The sequence below is a fragment of the Equus quagga genome, chromosome 1 (genome assembly GCF_021613505.1).
Source record: "Equus quagga isolate Etosha38 chromosome 1, UCLA_HA_Equagga_1.0, whole genome shotgun sequence".
Classification (NCBI taxonomy): Eukaryota; Metazoa; Chordata; class Mammalia; order Perissodactyla; family Equidae; genus Equus; species Equus quagga.
Window position 1 is genome coordinate 20,720,621 of NC_060267.1, and position 16,789 is coordinate 20,737,409.

A 16,789-nucleotide genomic window follows, 5' to 3' on the forward strand; every position below is an offset into this window, starting at 1 on the left:
TCAGCCACATGGGTACAGGGGCAGCGTAGGCAAAAACTGTACTTAGTCAGGATTAGGATGTTGCCTTTTGGTCTCTGTTAATGTATGTTAATATGCCACTACAAATTTATAATTTACTTTTCAAATATGATCTATTTAGAACCAAACCATAAAAGCCAAATATTTTGACAGTGAAAAATATTCTGAATATAAGGGCAAAAATAATGTTTCTTTCATAGTGACAACTCTTTAATAGTTCCAGCTACAGATAAACTTATCTTTATATAAACCATTACTGTTTTATCCACATTTTTTTTTCAAAGAATACTGTTATTTTTCTTATCTTTTTGGAATGGAGTGCTTCCAGCGGGCCAGAAATCAGTCCGTTAAATATTTACTTATAAATGCACTTATTTCAGCCAGCTGGTGTGTGTTTGTGTTCAAATCCATGCCTGGCTACCTTAAAAAAAGGACCAAATTTGGCAAACCACAAAACACTGTGTGTTGTCTTTGCTTGTTTGACTTGGAACAATCACACATGTTAAATATTTTTGATAATTATTCTTCAAAGTACTTGCATGTAGCACTTTCAAGCACATCTGAATAATTTGTTCCCCTTGGAGCACAAAGTCTTCTCTGCTAGTATGTTAAGAATTTTGAGACACAGATTAAAACTTCTCATGAGTCCAATTCAACACATGCGAACTTTTGTGTTGTCGAGCAGCCAGGCTAGAGTTGTTGGGGTTTGGAAGGTAATGGGTTGAGAAGAGCCAGGTTGGTAGTTTCACAAGGACGGATGAAATGAGAGAGGTAAATTTATACAAGACCTCATTCTGTCAGGATTTCTTACATTCTTTTACAAACTTTCTTGGAATTCTTATGTTTTATGCAAGCTGTCTGTTCTGTCCCAGTCTACTTTAGTGGTTCAGAGCATGGGCTTTGCAGGCAGAAAAGTTGAGTTCAGAGTTCTAAGTCCTTAACCCCACAAGCTGTGTGGCTTTGGGAAAGTTACTCAACCTCCCTGGCCCAATTCTGCTTGTGGAAATTGAATATGCAAAGTGCTAAGCCGAGTGCTTGGCACTTAGTAAATGCTCAGTTTACTCCAGGAATTAGTATATATACATCCATGCTTTAGGAATATAAAATAACTACTAAATTGTATTGCTAATTTAGTAATACAAAAATATACTTTAAATGACTACAGTGAATAAAATGTAAACACTGGCAAGTACCCTGTCTGATCAGCACAGCCCTATGGACCGGGGGGCCCCTATCCCCGCAGGAACAGGGTCTAACAGTGGCAGGAGGCAACAGAGATCATCCTCAGGCCTAGTTGAGTTTCAGGGAGGTCAAGCAGCCACTGAAATCACGTGGCCAGGCCTCCTGAGGCTTGGTCCCATAGTCCCAGATCCACAGTTCATCAATTTCAGGGGGAAAAAGAAAGGGTGGGGCCAGCCTGGTGGTGTCGTGGTTAAGTTCGCACGCTCCGCTTCAGTAGCCCAGGGTTTGTAGGCTGGGATCCCGTGTGTGGACCTACACACTGCTCATCAAGCCATGCTGTGTCGGCATCCCACATGCAAAGGAGGGGAAGATTGCCACAGATGTTAGCTCAGCGAGAATCTTCCTCAAGTAAAAAGGGAAAGACTGGCAACAGATGTTAGCTTAGGGCTAATCTTCCTCACACACACAAAAAAGAAGCTTATAAGCCTTTTTCACAAAGAATAATTTAATACTCTAGGAGAATTTGGCCTTGAATTATTTAGCAATGTCCTTCACCTATAAATAATACTAAATTTTATTAGAAGACTCCAAACCACTGGCTTAGTTTTTTGATTCCAGTTCTCTCTCTCTCTTTTTTTATTACCATCTGAACCATTTTTAAGTGTATAGTTCAGTAGCGTTAAGCGTATTCACGTTGTTGTGAAGTACATCTCCAGCCCTTTTCCATCTTGCAGATCTGAAACTCTACATCCATTACACGTAGCCTCTGTGATCACTCTCCCAGCCCCTGGCAACCACCATCCTACTTTCTGTTTCTACGAATTTGACTTCCTTAGTACCTTGTAGAAGTGGAATCATTTAGGGTTTGTCTTTTTGTTACTGGCTTATTTCACTTAACACAATGTCCTCAATGTTGTAGTATGTGACAGAATTTCCTTTTTTAGGGCTGAGTAATATTCCATTGTCCGGTTCTCTAAAGCTCACCTGGTTACCACATCTATAAGAGCACAGCTGTGTCAAACTGCAGACCAGTAGCTCTCAGATACTCCATTTGAGATATTTTAAGTTTCTGGTCAGTTGGCTTAGCTATCTATTAGTTAGAAAATTTCCTCCCTTCAGTCCATGTTAGCATAAACTATGCAAATAAAGCAACACCATCCTAGACGTGAAAAAGGCTGGGAGCATCATCTCTCTCCCAGTCAGAGAGGCTGGCAAAGAATCGTCCTTCACTTTTTATATTCATGATCTGCATTTTAAAAATTTCTCTGTAAAATGCCTTTTATTTTTCTTTTCGACTTGTATGGTAGGGTGGTATCCACAGCACTGTCAATTTTTAAAATCTGGCTATTTCAAAAAATGCATGCTTGTAAGTGGCTTTATAAATTAATCCTAATAATGGTAACATTATTCTTTGCTAAACCAAACTGCTAACCCTTCATCTATTTGTCTGGTGGAATTATGGATGCAATGATTTTCTTTATTTTCAAAGCTATCCTAGACTTGGTCATACTACAGTTATAAAGAAAAACTTCCAATATTTTAAACCATATTAACTGCTAAATTCCTGAACATGAAGTTGCTTTGTCTGGAGAGGTAGAAATTGCTTCCTCTTTTTCTTTTTATTTCTTTTTCTTTTTTTTTGAAGATTGGCACCTAAGCTAACATCTGTTGCCAATCTTTTTTTTTTTTTTCCCTTCTTCTTCTCTCCAAAGCCCCCTGGTGTATAGTTGTACATTCTAGTTGTGGGTCCTTCTGATTGTGCTGTGTGGGATGCCGCCTTGGCATGGCCTGATGAGCGGTGCCATGTCCGGGCCCAGGATCTGAACCGCTGAAACTCTGGGCTGCCGAAGAGGAGCATGTGAACTTAACCAGTCGGCCATAGGCCAACCCCAGAAATTGCTTCTTAATATTTTTGTTTTTTGAGGAAGATTAGCCCTGAGCTAACTACTGCCCATTCTCCTCTTTTGGCTGAGGAAGACTGGCCCTGAGCCAACATCCATGCCCATCTTCCTCTACTTTATACATGGGATGCCTACCACAGCATGGCTTGCCAAGCAGTGCCATGTCCGCACCCGGGATCTGAACCGGTGAACCCCGGGCCAAAGTGGAACGTTCAGTCTTGACCGCTGTGCCACCGGGCTGGCCCACTTATTAATATTTTTGATGCATGCTGCTCTTTCTTTCTTCCTTTGTTAGATGAACTCTCATGTGAACCTCCACAGGCCACGCACTGTGCTTGGCACTGGGATATGAGGTTGAGTAAGACGTGGTCAGAAGCTTCTTGATTATAAGTCAATGTTGGAAACACAGTTATAGCCTATGTTAGGGTATCCCTTCTGTTACTGAAAAGGGATTTTTAAAATCTTACTGAAAATATGAAAAATAGCACTGTGAAAAGTGGCTTCTGGTCAGATTCTTTTCAGGTGGATATTTGCTTTGTAAATATAACAATTGACCCAAATAGCATCATTTATTTTATAAATCAATTATGTATTGCTATTCCATTCTACTGTAAGATAGCAGCCTTTTAAATATTTTTCCAAATCATCATTTACAAAATTTAATATTACTGGATGCTTTCTTGTTGCCTTCCTTTCTTTCTCCGTTAGGATGTTCCTCTCCTTAACATTTTTTTTTCTTGAATCTCTGAGATACATTTAAATAAACAAAGATGGAGAACTATAAATTACTTTAACTTCTCCCACTCTAGTGTTTACCAGTTTAATTAACCTCTGATTGTAAATCTTTGAATCATATGTCAATATTCTATTTTTTTAGTCACGATTCCTAAATGTTGCATACCTGTGGACTCGGTCACCTCATGTATTGGCATCAGAACAGAAGACTCTGATTGTGTTTATTTTCTGTACGTGCCTTTATTCTTGGTGATGCTTGCTATTTAAATCATGGAGTAGTTTGAAAATACATGACCAAAGTAGCTAAGAATAAAGCCATGTCTCTTTGTTGATGGTTGAATAAGCTTTGTGACTATGCAAGGATCCAATTTAAAATACTAAATTCTAAACTAATTATCTTATCCCCCAAGCCCATTCCTCCTCTCCACAAGTGAAGTGAAATCAATACTCAGCTAGTTGCTCCAGGGGAGAAATCCCAAGTCATCTGCGATTCCTTCCTTGCCTTCGTCCAGCGGGAGTCCAGTCGAGCCAACCTGTAAACTGCTCTCTGATCCGTCTCTCCCGCAGCCTCCACGTTAGTTCAAATCTGAAATCCTGCTGGGGCTTCCTGATTTTTCTCCCCACAGATGTTCTTCTCTTCCTCCACCCCATTTTCTGACTAGCAGTCTTCGTCGCTCTTTCTAAGATGCAGAACTTATCATTTCACTTCCCTTTCATAGGCCACATTTAAGCTGCTAACTTGTGTGAAAGGTTTCCTGAAAATACCAAACCTTCTGCTTTTTCTAAATCAGGTATATTAGCCAAATAAGTGGCATCATCTCAGTGAGGCCAGAAGATCCCAAACGGACAAGATGTCTGAATTTCCGTAGATCACAATAATAAATGATAACAGATGCTTACTGAGTATACTCTTCCGGGCCCTGTAAGTGTGTTAACTCTTTTTACAGAATCCACAGAGTCAGCAATAATAATTATTGCTACGATTTATTGGGAGTCTACTTTACATCCAGACATCATGTGTCCATGTGTTGTTACCTTTTAAACCACCCTGGAGCATGGGTATTGCCGTCTCCCCGAGGAATAGGAAATGAGAGAAAGAACTTCCTAGAGGGTTGGGTTTTGCCCCAGGCCAGTCAGCTAGGAAGTAGCAAGTCCAGATTCAGCTCACGTCTCTGCCCCTGCTTTCTGCCCACCCCCAGACCGGCACCTCACCACCTCCTGGCCTGGCACCACTTCCATGCCTGCAGTGGTGCCACACAGAGAATGGTGACATCAACGGAAATAAAAATTTTGTGGCAAAGTCAAGCAGGCTGTTTTGACTTATTACCTGAGAGGAAGAAAGGCTGGCGCTAAGTCGACAGCAGGAAATCTGTCACTGTATGTGCCACTGCTTTGTTTTCAGGCGTGTGTCTGGTGACAGCTGGCTCAGAAGTCCTTGACATTTGGTGAAGTCACAGAATGGAGACCCTGAGAAATTTCCTTGTACCTCACTTACGTAAAATTTTGTTCTCATTGCGTACACTCTTCAGAAAAAAACCCCAAGAAAATGTGGGGTATTAGTCAGAGAGCTCTGCGAGCCCACAGTCTGAAGGAGAAACTGTCTTTCACAGAGCTTGATTAACCACAGACTTAAATTTTAGGAGGAAGTAGGCAAAAAAAAAAAAAGAAAGAAAGAAAAATCTGCAGGCCTTGCCTGTCATGTACTTGGTTTGTTAAAGAAAACTAGAGAAGGAGATTATTATTTTTTTAAACGGAAAAAGCTCCAAAATGTTTTGCCTGAATAAGTTCTCTCAGTGGATGTCTTAAGAATAGGTGAGGTATCGTTGACGCCCAGGGGCCAGGAGCCAGCTCACAAGCCTGATGCAAGTTCTTTACCTTGTGATTGTGTCTCATGAGGAGGAATGTGTACTTACATTTTTATGCCAGGAAGATTTCCTTCTTGGAAAGAAGGAAGAGAGGTCAGTGGGCACGCTACTGTGTCACTTGTGCTAAGAGAAGAAAAAGCCAGTAGGGAGCTCCTCTTGGCCACTTGCCCGTCTGCTGGGTCATATTTGTCCCGTCGAGAGAGAAACAGCACTTCCCTCACCCGGCTTGGGTGGGGGCAGCAGCCTGGGCCAGCTGGAGGTCGTGACCTCAGACTGCTCAGGAGAGGTGGGTGGGGCTTCCTCTTTTACGGAGCTAACTACATATCATCTCATCTCATCTCTTACCTGTGCTACCAGGTGAACCCAGCTGGCAGCTCCCCACTTCATCTCCACCCCTCCCGCAGGCTTATTCAAACCAACACTGACATTCTATCACTTCCTTTACATTTTGGGGATGAAGACTTACACTAATTTAGCCCTCAGTCCATCACTTTCACGTTAAAGTCTCCAGTTTTTTGATGCTTGACCACGGGGTGCCACCAAGGACCTGAAAAGACCAAAAACACCCCCACCCCCACCCTGTGAGAAGTCCCTCAGCTCGAGACCACCAGGGTCACCTTGGTCTACATTCTCCTGAGGAGATTCTGGTCCCGTCTGATTGTTCGCCAGCATCCCGCTCAAAGCCCCTTCCAACCTGAGCGGTGAGACGTTTTACTCTGCTGCAGTGAAGTCGGCTGCAGCTCCAGTTCTTCCGGAGGAGTCTGTCAAAGTCCCTGGCCATACAGACACCGTCTACTCCCAAGGGCAGCAGACCCTGGCTGAGCCATCTAGGGTGTTGGGATGTGGGGGTGCAGAGTGGAAGGTGGATGCAGAGCAGCACCTATCACTACACTCAGATCCGTTTCCTCACTCTCCTTTCTGACATACAAGGTCTTTAAAAAACCTAGCATTTTTGTAAATGGTCAGTTCTTCAGTGAAGAAAAGGGAAATGAACTTTTGCCTTGTCTCTCATAGATTGGAGGAATTACCACGGAGAGATGAGGCAGAGCAAAGCACACTGGGCCTGAGGCCAAGTGTTGATAGTATTGTGGTTAGCATTTACTGAGAGCTGTTTATGTTCATTTTCCTTTCTTCTCCCTCCTTCCCTCCCTCCCCTCTTTTTCATAAAAAAACTATTGACTAAATTAGTTCATGGTTATAGCATAGTCTACGCATAACCTCAATTACGAGGAAGATGAAATGATTAGCCAGGTAAGTGAGCTAGAATATCCAAATTCTTTTATACTAAGAATCACTGAATATGTTGCATTTGTCATTAAATTAGAAGGAAATGTTACGGTTGGTCTGTAGAAATCAGTTATTTGCAGACAATTAGGCAGGCAAATGAGGAGGGACAGTCGAGCCACCTAGAACCTTCACTTTCAGTTGGATGACCTGCCTCTGCCGGTCTGTGGGCAGTGGTGAGTTCAGGAAATTAGGCAGCAAGCTAGGGCTGGGGATGAATCCAGAGCGTAATACACACTCCAAGATCACCCAAATGTCTGGGAACCAGATCAAGAGTTAGAAACTCCGATGGCTATAAGGATTAGTATGAGACGGAGAAGAGTAAATGAGCAGGCTCTGGTCTTTGTACGTATACAGTACTCACTTTGCATATCGAACATGCAGGAATAGTCTTCACTTCCTCTAAGAATTGTATTGTACACTTTTTCTTGAAATTCTCAAACCTCTCATTCTATTTCCTGTTTTGCCATTTTTCATAAATATGTGGGAAGAGAGAAATAACTTTTGGCCATAAGGAAAAAACAGAAGTGAAAGTATGGTGGTAAATGAAAATTAATACTCAGCCTCAGTGTTGGGGTAATAGGGAATAGGGGAGGTTGTGGCAAACTGGAGAACACATGTCATTTAAGTGGGCAGTAGCCACTCCATTCTAGCAGATTGCCTCGTGAGAGAATATGGCTCCAATATTTCCAGATATTCCAATTTTTCAAAAAGAAAATCTGAAAAGATGTTTATGAGATATATCCTGATTTTTAAACATTGGCTAAAATAATAAATAAATAAAAACACTATGTAAATAAAACTACACAGCTTTGCAGGTATTGGTTTTTTAATTCTGTCTAGATAGCAAAGGAGTTAAATTCAAGCAAACATCTGGGAATCAAGGACCGCACGGAATCAGATCAAATTGGGGCAGTGGGTGAAAGACAGGTGAGCAGCAAGGATCACAGAAGGGCCAGAGAGAAAGAATTCTGGAACCATCCTTGCCTCGGGAACAGACACTTTCCCTTCTAGCTGTCTCGGAAACAAGGAACTGTTTCCTAGGCAACATCCAGTCTGGCGTAGCCTGAGCACTCACGTGCGCGTCTGCAATGCAGCATCAGATCTCGATAGGCAAATTTTGGCACAATTCTCAGAGTTTTACAAACCCAAGAATGGAAGCTGAGATAGCGCTATTGAGTAGCAGGTAGCTCCCTGTTGTGGCAAATTTTAACCTTTCTGTTAAGTACAGAATCCTGAATGAATTCTCGTTTCTTTGTATTTGTAGCTCATTGAAATCAGATTCTCAAAGCCTTAATGCCTCATAAGTATCTTCTAGGTGTTGCTTTTATTTTATTTTTGATGCTTACTATAAATATAGGTAATGGGATATTTGTAACACCAATATACTGATATCGTAGTTGATCCACATTGCTTTTAATATTTCTTCAATGTTCAGCAGAACTCAGTGGCCTGTTTTCAGAGAGATGCTCAAGTTTACCCAAAGATGAACTTAAAAATATTTGTTTCCTTTGTTAAGGAAAAATAATAATTAAAAAAATACTGTGAGGGCAGTATTAATAACCATAGTGTTTAGAGCTTTAAAAAGCCTTCCAAATAACATCCATTGAGGAGGAGAAAATTTCCCCTTATTCCTCTTCGTTCTTTTGGCTGGTCTAATAATTAAATTGACATGAGACAGATTAACAGGAGAAAAAAATTTAATTTCATATGTACAGAGGTCTTATAGATATAGGAGACCCAAAAAGTGACCAAAGCAGGCCGTTTACATACCTTTTAAACAAGGAAACAATAAATTTGTGAAGAACTGACAAGACAAAAGAAACTCAGGCTTGGGTACTAATTAGTGAAGAAACTAAGCAGAGTTTGTTTACATAGCCTTCTTGGCCCTGAGCTCCCTATCTCTGGTGATAAGGCTGTCTCTACCTCATGATGCTGGCACAGTACCTTTCACATGGGAGATTTATTTCCTGCTTTCAGGGGGCTAGAGAAGAGGGTCAGAGTGTCCTTTTTGTGCTGGCTGTTTCTTGAGTAACTTTAATTCAAAATAATCAATATCACTTTGGCATATCTTGGGCCAGTCTGCCCTGAGTCCCATCACTTCAAACAAATCTCTATTTTGTTTTTAAGAACATTGGGGAAATAGAATTTAAATAAACAACTGTGCTATTTAATCTGCACCTCACGCACCCTTTACTGTTTTACTGCTCTTCTTATTTTTTTCTATATACTCTCTATCTAAACTGAGATGGGTTAGAGTTACTGGTCTGATATAGCAGGGCAAGGCTAAAGGCACATGGCATCCTGATATCAGCAAGGCTTTTGGCAATGCCTCTCGTTATAGTCTTAGAAGTAAGATGGAGAAATATGTATGGGCTAGATGATAGCACATTTCAGGGCATTCACAGTAAGTCATCTCCAATCAATATTCAACACGTCACTCAGCATTGGTTTAGCAAATATTTATTGGGTACCTATGATGGACTAAGCACTGCTCTAGGTTCTATGAATATAGGTGTGAATTTCGATTTTTTTGCAGAGGTCCCTGAGAAGCAAATAGAGGTTTTAAAGCAGGGATACAAACACACACAAATTATATATACAAAAATATATATGTATAAATATGTAAACTATATGTAATTTAAAAAGAGATAACCCTAGTCTTGAATGGAGAATAGATTTTATCCTCACCAACAGATGATATTGCAACACAAAAATAATTTTGAGGGGCCAGCCTGGTGGCATAGTGGTTAAGTTTGGTACGCTCTGCTTCTGTGGCCTGGGGTTCATGGGTTCGGATCCTGGTGTGGACCCACACCACTCATCAAGCCATGCTGTGGTCGTGACCCACATACAAAATAGAGGAAGATTGGCACAGATGTTAGCTCAGGGCCAATATGCCTCAGGCAAAAAGAGGAAGATTGGCAACAGGTGTTAGCTCAGGGCCAATATTCCTTGCCAAAAAAAAAGTAATAATAATTTTGAAATGTCACAGGGGAAACATGTTATATCATCATATATAATGACATGCAAAAATATATTAATTAATAGATTATTTTTTAGGGTAGTTTTAGGTTTGCAGAAAAATTGAGCAGAAAATACAGAGTTCCCATATATACTCCTCCCACCCCCAAAGATTCCCCCATTATTAAATTTTGCATTAGTGTGATACATTTGTTACAACTGATGAACCAGTATTGATATGTCATTTTAACTGAAGTCCCTAGTTTATATTAGAGTTCATTCTGTGTTGTACATTCTATAGGTTTGGATATACGTTTATTTGTATCCACCGTGTTTCACGGTGTTATGTATCATCCTTTATCACCATATCATGTCTCCACCATTAGAGTATCATACAGAATAGTTTCGTTGCTCTAAAAATCCTCTGTGCTGTACCTACTCATCCTCCTCTCCCCCAGAAACCTGGCAACCACTGATCTTTTTATTGTCTCTGTAGTTTGCCTTTTTTCAGAATGTCGTAGAGTGGGAATCATACAGTATGTGGTATTTTCTGACTGGCTTCTTTCACTTAGCAATATGCATTTAAGGTTCATCCATGTCTTTTCATGGGTTCATTTCATTATCTCTGAATATTATTCCATTGTAGGCATGTTCTCCAGTTTGCTTATCCAATCACCTATTGAAAGACATCTTGGTTGCTTCCTAGTTTGGGTAATTATGATAGAACTGTCAGAAACATTCAAATGCAGGTTTTGTATGGCTGTAATTTTGAACTCATTTGGGTAAATACTAAGGAAATGATTGCTGGATAAGTGAATGATTGTAAGATAAGTTTAGTTTTGTAGGAACCTGCTAAACGGCCTCCCAATATGGCTGTACCACTTTGCATTCCCACTAGCAATGAATGAGAGTTCTGTTGCCCCACATCCTCACAAACATTGGTGCTGTCTTTGTTTTGGATTTTGGCCATTCTAATAGGTGTGGCATTGCTGTTTTAGTTTGCAATTACCTGCTGACATATGATGTTGAGCATCTTTTCGCATGCTTATTTGCTGTCTATATCTTCTTTGGTAAGGTCTACTCAGATCTTTTGCCCGTTTTTTAATTGGGTCTTTTGTTTTCTTACTGTTCAGTTTTGAGAGCTCTTTGTACATTTTGTATATAAGTTCTTGATCAGTGTTTTGTAAATATTTTTTCCTCGTCTGTGGCTTGTCTTTTCATTCTTTTAACACTGTCTTTTGTAGAGCAGAAGTTTTTGATTTTAATGAAGTCTGATTTATCGACTCTTCTTTCATGTATTTTGCTTTTGGTGTTGAATCTAAAAACTCATTGCCAAACCCAAGGTCACCTAGATTTTCTCTTGTTTTATCTTATAAGAATTTTATAGTTTTACATTTTACATTTAAGTCTGTGGTCTGGTTTGTTTGTTTTTTTTTCAGGAAGATTAGCCCTGAGCTAACATCTGCTGCCAATCCTCCTCTTTTTGCTGAGGAAGACTGGCCCTGAGCTAACATCCATGCCCATCCTCCTCTACTTTATATGCGGGACACCTGCCGCAGCATGGTTTGACCAGCTGCACATAGGTCCATACCCAGGATCCAAACCAGCGAACCCTGTGGGCCGCCGAAGCTGAACGTGCGAACTTAACCACTGTGCCACGAGGCTGGCCCCTGTGATCTGCTTTGAGTTAATTTTTGTGAAAGGTGTAAGATCTGTGTTGTTTTTTTTCTGTCTTTTTTTTTTTTTTGCATGTGGATGTCTAGTTGTTCTAGCACCATTTGTTGAAAAGACTGTCCTTTCTCCATTTAATTGCCTTTGCTCCTGTGTCAAGGATCAGTTGATCACACTTGTATGGGTCTATTTCTGGGATCTTTATTTTGGGCCATTGATCTATTTGTCTATTCTTTTGCCAATACCACATCACTATCGCTTTATAACAAGAATTAAAGTCAGACAGTGTCAGTCCTCCGAATTTGTTCTTCTTCAATATTATGTTGGCTATTCTGGGTCTTTGGCTTCTTCATATAAACTTTAGAATCAATTCGTTGATAGCCACAAAATAACTTACTGGGATTTCTATTAGGATTGAGTTGGATCTGAAGACCAAATTGGAAAGAACTGATATCTTGACAGTACTGAGTCTTTTTATCCATGAGCATGGACTACCTCTCCATTTATTTAGATCTTCTTTGATTTCTTATATCAGAGTTTTGCAGTTTTTGTCATATAGATCTTGTACATATTTATTCAGATTTATACTTAAGTATTTCTTTTTCTTTTTTTTTTTGTTGCTAATGTAAATGGTGTGTTTTAAATGCAAATTCCAATTGTACATTGCTGGTACATAGGAAAGCGATTACTTTGGTATATTAACCTGTTTCTTGCAACCTGCTATAATCATTTATTAGTTCCAGAAGGTTTTTGTCAATTCTCTGGAATTTTCTGCACAATCATGTTGTTTGTGAACAAAGACAGTTTCATTTCTTCCTTCCCAATCTATATACTATTTATTTCCTTTTTTTTGCAAAAATATTGTTGCATTAATTAGGACTTCTAGTACAGTGTTGAAAAGGAGTGATGAGAGGGGACATCCTTGCCTTATTCCTAATCTTAGGGGTAAAACCTCTAGTTTCCATGAAGTATGATGCTGGGTGTAGGTATTTTTATAGATATTCTTCATCAAGTTGAGGAAATTTCCCTCCTTTCCTGGTTTGCTGAGGTTTCATTTGTTTGTTTAATCATGAATGGGTATTGGATTTTTTCAAATGCTTTTTCTACATTTATCAATATAATCATATGATTTTTCTCTTTAGCCTATTGATGTGATGAATTACATTAATTGATTGTCAAATTTTGAACCAATCTCATATACCTGGAATAAATCCCGCTTCCTCACGGTGTATAATTCTTTTTATACATTGCTGGATCTGACTTGCTAATATTTTGTTGAGAATTTTTGCCTCTATGTTTATGAGAGACATTGGTCTGTAGTTTCCTTTCTTTGATGTTTTTGTCTGGCTTTGCTGTTAGGGTAGTGCTGGACTCCTACGATGAGTTAGGAAGGACTCCTTCACTTTCTATTTCTGGAAGAGATTTCAGAGAATTGGTATCATTTCTTCCTTGAATGTCTGGTAGAATTCACCAGTGGACCCATTCGGACCTGCTTCTCTCAGTTTTGGAAGACTATTAATTACTGAGTCAATTTCTACAATGGATATAGGCTTATTCCGATTATTTCTTTTTGGTATGAGTTTTGCAGATTGTGTCTTTCGAAGAAATAGTCCATTTCTTCTAAGTTATCTTATTTGTGGGCAAAGAGTTGTTCATAATATTTTTTACTGTTCTTTTAATGTCCGTGGGATCAGTAGTGATGGCCTTTCTTTCATTTCTGATATTAGTAATTATGTCTTCTCTCTTTTTTGTATATCATTACATTTTAATAAGCAGTTTTTATTATAAGTGAGGGCAGATATGTTTCCACATAGCCAGTTTATTTCTTTTATAAGCTGCCAATTTGTGTACTTTGCCTGTTTTTCCATTTTATTTAAGGCTTATTATATATTAAATATGTTAATCTTTGCTCTATCATACATGTGCAAATGTTTTTCTTCCAGCTTATTGTTTTCCTTTTAATTTTGTGTTTGTATTTTTTCGTACATAAGCTTTAGATAAAGTCTTTCAGCATGTTTTTCATTGTTTCTTCCTTTGCTACTGCACTAAATAACAGCTAATATTCACTGATTATTTACTGTGTCAGACATTATATAAAGTGATTTATGTATGTCATCTAAGTTAAACTTCAAACAGTCCTTGTGGTAGGTACTATTATCTCCATTTTATATGTGAGAAAACTGAGGCACAAATAGGTGAGCATCTTGTTTCCGGTGGGCACAGAGCCAAGATTTGAAGCTCGGTGCTGTACTGCCAGAGGCTTAGCTCCTGAGCTCTACTGCCTCCTAGCAAAGTACTCCCACTTGAAGATGGTATGATTTACCTACTTTTTTTATGGTTTTCATATTTTTTTCATTATTGTCTGTTTGTTTTTTGTGGTGAGGAAGATTGGCCCTGAGCTAACATCTATTGCCAATCTTCCTCTTTTTCCTTGAGGAAGATTGTTACTGAGCTAACATCTGTGCCAATCTTCCTCCACTTTGTGTGTGGGAAGCCACCACAGCATGGCTTGACAAGCGGTGCGCAGGTCTGCATGCAGGATGCCAACCATCGAACTCTGGGCCACCAAAGCAGAGCACATGAACTTAACCACTACACCACTGGGCCAGCCCCTGGTTTTCATATTTTTAAAAAGAATGCTCATAAACACTCTACTTAGAAAATGTCAAGATTTTCAAATTTCATAACATAGAGCTATATATCATAGCCCTTGCAAATTTCAAAGAATTCATTTATTTTGGAATCAGAATTGATACATGACCTAGTTTGATGGATCTTGTGGAAAATTGGGCTGCTAGAATATTGGAAGGTGTGGAAAGAATTGTAATAGAGACAAAGAAAACTCAGCAACATTTTTTAAAGGCAGTTGTTAACTGCAGGAAAAGAACAAATGGTAAAAATACTGTTGTCATGGTGCACTCAACATTAAGTTGCGCATACTATTTGCATGGACATAATAAAGTGAAAAATGAATATTTAACTACACAAAAAAAGTGAATGAAAGGTGAGGAAATGGAAAACGGAAAAAGTTGGAACAGACAACTCTGATGGACTCAGGTGTGACTTTCTTGGATCTTCCTCACTTGCCTCAGTAGCTGATATTAAACGTCCTGGGACTGCTTGAGCATCTTTGTCTTTCCAGCTCTCACTGCAGCGCATTACTCACGGGAGCGTCACCTTCTATAACGTAACACCCGCCCCTCCTCTGCTCTTCTATCAGGTAGGTTTTTGGGAATTGCTGCCGCTACATGAATTTAGAAAGTCAGAGGAGGAAAAAGGGAGAGACTTACAGCCACCAATTGATAGATGGAATTGAATTGTAAACATAATGAATATGGAGAGAGATGGTTTCATTTTCTCATAATCCCCATTTTCTCCCCTGAGACGTAACTCTAACTTTTAGAAATATTCCTCAAGACGAATTCCCAAAGACTTAAAATGGGTTTCCTTTTCTCTCATACAAGAACACGTTTCTTCATTTAACGAGTTGATTATATAATGCTAATAGATAATTCACGATACTCAAAAGGAATACAATAACTTTCAATGGAATTCCAAAACAGAATAAATGGCCGGTGTTCCTTTTGAAGAGAACAGTTTCATTCAGTATCTGATTTTGTCACATCGCACGTTTCCCTGCCTCGTTGAAACTCTGGCCGTAAACTGCCGCTTTTCCATCTAAGGAACATCTGTTCTTTAAATAGTAGAGGAACTCCTACCAGTGTGACCTTTCTTCTTGGCAGGTCACCTGAGAATATTAACTAGAGTGCTTTGTTCCACGGTTCCCAGAAGAACAGGAGACCTTACTATTTGGAGAAGCTTCATTGTTGAAACAGTTTGAGCAGTCTGCCAAAAATGACTGACTTCCTTTGGTCTGCAGAAGTTTCTCTTGTGTTTGCAATAAGTGGATATCAAAGGGACATTTATGGGTCTAAACTAGTTCCAGTACTTGTAAAGAGACCCACTCCTGAGCCAAGGCAGGTGGTGGGGAGACAGATCTGTTTCAGGAGCATGTGAGGAAGTTAACTGAAGGATGCTTGCAGCAAAGGGCAAGCAGCCAGTACTACAGGGAGGTCTTAACACAATGGGACCAAGTGACCCTACAGGTGGCGGAGCATAGGAAAAACGCATCAAGAGCACATGATATTTATTCAAGTCAAGACAGGTAGGCAGGAAGCCAGGAATGCAGCTTAGGGAGGACAAGAGCAAGGAAAGCCCCACCTCTGGAGAGACTAAGCAACGAAATGAGTTAAAAACAGCATCTCAGGAAAATAAGGACAGTTAGCAAATTGGAGCTGAAACGGCAGACTCTGAAATAAACTACTGAAATGCAATCAACAAACGAGGTTAGAATCGTGGAGACTATCTGGTTGCCTCACCTGATTTATAGGACTAGAACAGTGGCTGATCCTCATACTGGAATTTATGTCACAGGGGCAAAATGAAATTCTAACATCCCAGAGAACCATGATTTAAGCTCCTTAGGGCTAAGTGCCTGCAAGTATGTCTTGGTCTCTAAGGGAGATTACTGTATAAGAAATGCTTGTAGTTTGTAAAAGACATCCATAATTTTTAATCTTTTTGTTTTGGAGGTCAGCTGAAATTCCAAATCTTCAACCCTAGCTATTGTAGTGATCCAGGTGGGTGAAGGTGGTAATTTGAATTATGGTGGTGATCAGCAGATGGGGTTGAGGTGATGGACGAAAGGATGACTGGTGTGGAGTGGGGGAGCAGGCAGGAATCTCGAGCAGGGAATCATTGTAGAGAAAGGTTCCCTTGTGTTAAAGGATAAGCTGAGGGGCCGGCCCCGAGGCTGAGTGTTAGGTTCATGAGCTCCGCCTCCCGAGGTTTCGTGGGTTCAGATCCTGGGCGTGGACATGGCACCACTCATTAAGCCATGCTGAGGCGGTGTCCCACATGCCACAACTAGAAGGACCCACAACTAAAAATATACAACTATGTACTGGGGGGCTTTGGGGAGAAGAAGAAGGAAAAAAAAAAAAGGAAGATTGGCAATATATGTTAGCTTAGGTGCCAATCATTAAAAAAAAGATAAGCTGAGGCATGTTACAATTTTTAATAGTTTATTTGAGCAAAAACAATTCAAATCAGGCAGCGGCCAAATCGAAAGTGGTTAGGAGTGCTCCAACAGGAGCTCCGGGAGACACT